The 6,000-nt window shown below is 38.9% G+C and overlaps 1 protein-coding gene across 1 annotated transcript in view; it reads left to right on the top strand.

Annotated features, from left to right (window-relative positions):
* Window positions 1-2,032: 2,032 nt before the first annotated feature.
* Window positions 2,033-6,000, top strand: part of STARD8 (StAR related lipid transfer domain containing 8) — a 160,649-nt gene continuing 156,681 nt past the window's right edge. The window contains exon 1 of the mRNA XM_040322674.1: window positions 2,033-2,052. The gene's annotated coding sequence lies outside the window, so the exon portion shown is untranslated. The remainder of the gene's footprint in view (window positions 2,053-6,000) is intronic.

Raw genomic sequence — 6,000 nt, 5'->3', positions numbered from 1 at the left:
CCTGGAATAACTCCTCTTCTATATTTATCCGGGGGGGGGGGGGGGGGTCTCAGAGGTCACATCTGGAGGAGATTGAGCCGGTATTGTGAAAGTATGAAGACCCCCGAGGGGGGAGGGGCTGGCTCGGGGGGGGGGGGGGGTCAGCAGGTCCACTGCTCTGCTTCCATAAACATCTTCCCACTGGGGGGGGGGGGCACATCTACCCTCCAGTCTAAAGTGGAACTCCGGGGTAAGCCAATATTCTCTGAATAGACGTGTGTATTCTTCCTGTTTTCAGGAAGCCCCTCCCACCAGCATTAATCTACCTGAATTCCATAGAGAAGCACAGAGACCCAGTGATGAGATGATAGTCAGCGCCTTCTAGTGGCCGTAATGCGCTATTTTCTCCATTCGCACGTTCGATCTGCAGAGAATATTCGATTTTTGCCCGATTTGCACACAATTTTTTAAAACGTAAAGATTTTATACATTGGTGATGAGGAGATGGAGAGATCAGAGAAAATATCAGCAGATTAAACTTCACCTTCAAACATTTATTTATTTTATTCTACTACTTAAGGAATTTATCTGTTTTTATTTTTTTTATTAATTCATGAATTTATCTGTTTTTATTTAATAATTTTTTTTTATTATTACTTAATGGACTTGTCTGTTTTTATTTTTTATTTGATTAATTCATGAATTTATCTGTTTTTTTTTATTTTTCTTTTAAAATAATTAATTATTTAATGTAATTAATTTGTTCTTCTTTTATTTATGTTATGCATTTATTCATTTGTTTTTTTAATTCATTAATTTATCAGTTTTTATTTTATTTTATCTTTTTAAATAATAATGAATTTATTTATTTTATTTACTTAATTTATTTGTTATATTTTATTTTATTAGTTCATGAATTTATCTGTTTATATTTTATTTTATCTTTTTAAATAATTCATTTGTTTATTTTATTTATATAAACTTCTATTTATTTTATGCATGTATTTATTTATTTTTTAATTCATGAATGTATTTGTTTTTATTTAATTTTTTCAAATAATTCATTTTATTAATTTGTTTTTATTTTAATTATTTATTCATTTATTTTTTTAATTAATGAATGTATCTGTTTTATTTTATTTTAGCTTTTTAAATAATTAATTGATTATTTTATTTTATTCTATTAATTTGTTCTAATTTTATTTATTTATTTACGTTATGCATTTACTCATTTGTTTTTTTTAATTCATTAATTTATCAGTTTTTATTTTATCTTTTTAAATAATAATGAATTTATTTATTTTATTTACTTAATTTATTTGTTATATTTTATTTTATTAGTTCATGAATTTATCTGTTTGTATTTTTTTTATCTTTTTAAATAATTCATTTGTTTATTTTATTTAATAAACTTCTATTTATCTTATGCATTTATTTCTATTTTTAAATTCATGAATGTATTTGTTTTTATTTTATTTTATCTTTTCAATAATAATAATAATAATAATAATAATAATATAATAATAATTAATAATAATAAATAAAAACAAATTAATAAAATAAAAACAAATACATTCATGAATTAAAAAATAAATAAATAAATGCATAAAATAAATAGAAGTTTATTAAATAAAATAAACAATTCATTTTATTAATTTGTTTTTATTTTATTTATTTATTTAATGCATTTATTCATTTATTTTTTAATTAATGAATGTATCTGTTTTTATTTTATTTTAGCTTTTTAAATAATTAATTGATTAATTTATTTATATTTATTTATATTTTTATTTTATTTATTTTATGCATTTATTCATTTTTATTAGCAACAAACAAAACAATAATAATAATAATAATAAAAATGAATAAATGCATAAAATAAATAAAATAAAAACAAATTAATAGAATGAAATAAATTAATCAATTAATTATTTAAAAAGCTAAAATAAAATAAAAACAGATACATTCATTAATTAAAAAATATTAAATGATAAAATTAGATGAGTTGACAATAACATTTATTTCCATTTCCCCTCCAGGTTTCCACATCCCGGAAGGAGAAGAAGGCGGAAGGTAAGCGATATTCCAAATTCTAAAAAAAAAAAAAACGCCGCCATACCTGCAACTGCCGCGCCGATTCCCTCTCTTTCACCCGCAGTACCAGTCGCTGCCACTAGATGCCCACAGTCTGACGGCCGGCATCATTAAACCCAGCCAGGGGACTGGACAGTGAAAGGAGAAGCAGCGCTGTGGGGGGGGGGGGGGTGAGCTCGTCTCTCGGTCACTCTGCTCTCTCCGTACACTGTGACGTATCATCGTATAATGGCTCTACGCGTTTCGTGTTCACTTTAACACTCATCAGGAGCAGATACACAGTGTACGGGTATCTATAATACTCCTCCTATCAGCTTGCTCCTTGTCGGCACTGATTGGCTCCCTGTGCCGCTTCTTCCTGTCGTATAGGGGACTGCAAGCGGCTGCTACCAGATCTGCTGCGGCATGGCACTCGCCATCTCTGGGAGTTTTTCGATCAGGCTACAGGAGGTGAGTAAATGGCCTACACACTACAGGTACAGTTAAGGTTTGGAAGCGTTGTTTTATTTGGGGCTCCTGCAGGTATCGGGGTGCTCTGAATACGACGGACGGTGGTGGAGATTCCTCCATCCAATGAGAAGATGAAGCTGTGTATGGGGGGCGGGCATTGTAGACGGCGGTCTTAGCAATGCTCTCTATGGGGGAGGCTTAGTAATACATCGTGATTGGTGAGATGTGGTGAAGACGGGGGGGGGGGGGGGTAAAAGTGATGGAATTATTCGGGAGATGTCCTCACCTCCACCATCAGTTATGGGAGGAGCGTGGATGGAGGGTTAGGGTTGGGGTTCGGGTTCGGCATAGGGTAGGGGTTAGGAGTTAGGGGTTAGGGTTCGAGTTCGGCATAGGGTAGGGGTTAGGAGTTAGGGGCTAGGGTTCGGGTTCGGCATAGGGTAGGGGTTAGGAGTTAGGGGCTAGGGTTAGGGGTTCGGGTTCGGCATAGGGTAGGGGTTAGGAGTTAGGGGTTAGGGGTTCGGGTTCGGCATAGGGTAGGAGTTAGGGGCTAGGGTTAGGGTTCGGGTTCGGCATAGGGTAGGAGTTAGGAGTTAGGGGCTAGGGTTAGGGTTCGGGTTCGGCATAGGGTAGGGGTTAGGAGTTAGGGGCTAGGGTTAGGGGTTCGGCATAGGGTAGGAGTTAGGAGTTAGGGGCTAGGGTTCGGGTTCGGCATAGGGTAGGGGTTAGGAGTTAGGGGCTAGGGTTAGGGTTCGGGTTCGGCATAGGGTAGGGGTTAGGAGTTAGGGGCTAGGGTTAGGGTTTGGGTTCGGCATAGGGTAGGGGTTAGGAGTTAGGGGCTAGGGTTAGGGGTTCGGGTTCGGCATAGGGTAGGAGTTAGGAGTTAGGGGCTAGGGTTAGGGTTCGGGTTCGGCATAGGGTAGGGGTTAGGAGTTAGGGGCTAGGGTTAGGGTTCGGGTTCGGCATAGGGTAGGGGTTAGGAGTTAGGGGCTAGGGTTAGGGGCTAGGGTTCGGGTTCGGCATAGGGTAGGGGTTAGGAGTTAGGGGCTAGGGTTAGGGGTTCGGGTTCGGCATAGGGTAGGAGTTAGGGGCTAGGGTTCGGGTTCGGTATAGGGTAGGGGTTAGGAGTTAGGGGCTAGGGTTAGGGTTCGGGTTCGGCATAGGGTAGGGGTTAGGAGTTAGGGGCTAGGGTTCGAGTTCGGCATAGGGTAGGGGTTAGGAGTTAGGGTTAGGGTTCGGCATAGGGTAGGGGTTAGGAGCTAGGGGCTAGGGTTCGGGTTTGGCATAGGGTAGGGGTTAGGAGTTAGGGGTTAGGGTTCGGGTTTGGCATAGGGTAGGGGTTAGGGGTTAGGGTTTGGGTTCAGCATAGGGTAGGGGTTAGGAGTTAGGGTTAGGGGTTAGGGTTTCCCATTGAAGAATATGGCTAGGACTCAGGAATTGAGCCCTAACCCCAACCCTAACCCTCTAACCCTAACCCCCTAACCCTCTAACCCTAAACCCTAACCCTATGCCGAACCCTAAACCCTGACCCTAACCCTATGCCGAACCCTAACTCTAAACCTAATCCTAACCCTAGCTGACCTTTGACCTATGAACTTTAACCCTAAGTGCATCTCCACTTACTGATTCTCCCCACCCAAAACCCCTACCTTTCCCAGAACCCGCTCGGTTTGTCGGAAAAAGGGGAATTTTTTTTTTTTTAGGCTCGCTCGCTCGCATGGTAGGGGTTGCCCAAGTGGAAACTCGTAGGACGCTTTATAAAAAACATTTGCGCAAATGCGCGAAGCTTTCACTTTCACTATGATCCGCGCTGTGTGCGACCTTCACTCTCATTTCTGTATGGTGTGCCCCCCCCGTGTGTTCTCACCAAGATTACACCGTCTCGTCACATGAAGTTTTGTTATTAACTGGGGATCAACAACATTTTGCCAAAAGAAAAAGAAAGTGCTCATTATGACGAAACGCGTCGGACAAAGGTGTAGTTGAGAGGGTTTATGGCGACTTCTTTTCTCTTTAAGACCTTGCAATGAAAAACAGGGTCCACCTATTGAATTAGCCCCCCCCCCAACGTTACAAAAATAAAATTAGAAAATACAAAACACGTGAAGAAACCATAGAGAATAGACTTACCTTCCCCCCCAAAGTGATGTCATCATCCTCGGAAACAACCGGGATCCAAACTCCTGTTTACAAAAACAAAAAAAGAAAAGACGGTCAAGGCACAGAAATTCACGATATGTTTAACGCGAAAGAAAAAAATCACAGGGCTTCCCAACGCGTTTCAGGAGCTCCCCGCCCCCTCTTCATCAGGGTTTGTATTGGCAGAAAGAAGTCTCAGCACCGGGCGCTTCGATGTCATTTCGGAAGAGGGTCGGGGACTTCTTTTCCGCATTTTCCCGCGTGTAGGAGCGGCTTATTGAAAGGAATGGGCGACCCTACGCAAGACGTGCGGGAAGTGCGAGCCGAGCCTAAGAGCCTCGCTTGTTACAAAGTATCCGAATCAGCCAATCGAGAAAATCATCATCATTTGTTGCGATTGTTTTTCAGCCTTTTAGCTTTTCCATACACTTTTATTTATGTATTCATTATTATTTGTTTACTTTTATTTTGTAAGGGGTTAAGAGTTCTGTTTAGGGGTTAATTAATTCATCTAATGTATTTATTATTATTTTTATGAGTATTATTTACTTATTATTTAGTTAGGTTTGGGGTTTGGCTTAGGGGTTATGATTTGGGTTAGGGAATTAATATTGGGGTAACGGATTAATAGGATTTAACATTAGGGTAAGGGGTTAATATTAGGGTTAGGGTTTAATATTAGGATTAGGGGTTAATATTGGGGTTAATGTTAGGATTAGGGTTATGGGTTAATATTAGGGTTAGGGGTTAATATTAGGATTAGGGTTTAATATTAGGATTAGGGTTTAATATTAGGGGTTAGGATTAGGGTTAGGGGTTAATATTAGGATTAGGGTTTAATAGGGTTAGGGGTTAATATTAGTTGTTAGGATTTGGGTTAGGGGTTAATATTGGGGTAAGGGGTTAATATTAGGGTTAGGGTTTAATATTAGGATTAGGGTTAGGGTTTAATATTAGGGTTAGGGGTTAATATTGGGGTTAATGTTAGGATTAGGGTTATGGGTTAATATTAGGGTTAGGGTTTAATATTAGGGTTAGGGGTTAATATTAGGATTAGGGTTTAATATTAGGATTAGGGGTTAATATTAGGATTAGGGTTTAATATTAGGGGTTAGGATTTTGGTTAGGGGTTAATATTGGGGTAAGGGGTTAATGTTAGGATTAGGGTTAGGGGTTAATATTAGTTGTTAGGATTTGGGTTAGGGGTTAATATTGGGGTAAGGATTTTGGTTAGGGGTTAATATTGGGGTAAGGGGGTTAATGTTAGGATTAGGGTTTAATATTAGGGTTAGGGGTTAATGTTAGGATTAGGGTTAGGGTTTAATGTTAGGATTAGGG

This window comes from Rana temporaria, chromosome 9 (genome assembly GCF_905171775.1).
Source record: "Rana temporaria chromosome 9, aRanTem1.1, whole genome shotgun sequence".
NCBI lineage: Eukaryota > Metazoa > Chordata > Amphibia > Anura > Ranidae > Rana > Rana temporaria.
The sequence above is the reverse complement of the archived record's forward strand: the minus strand, read 5'-3'. Positions and strand labels throughout refer to the sequence as shown.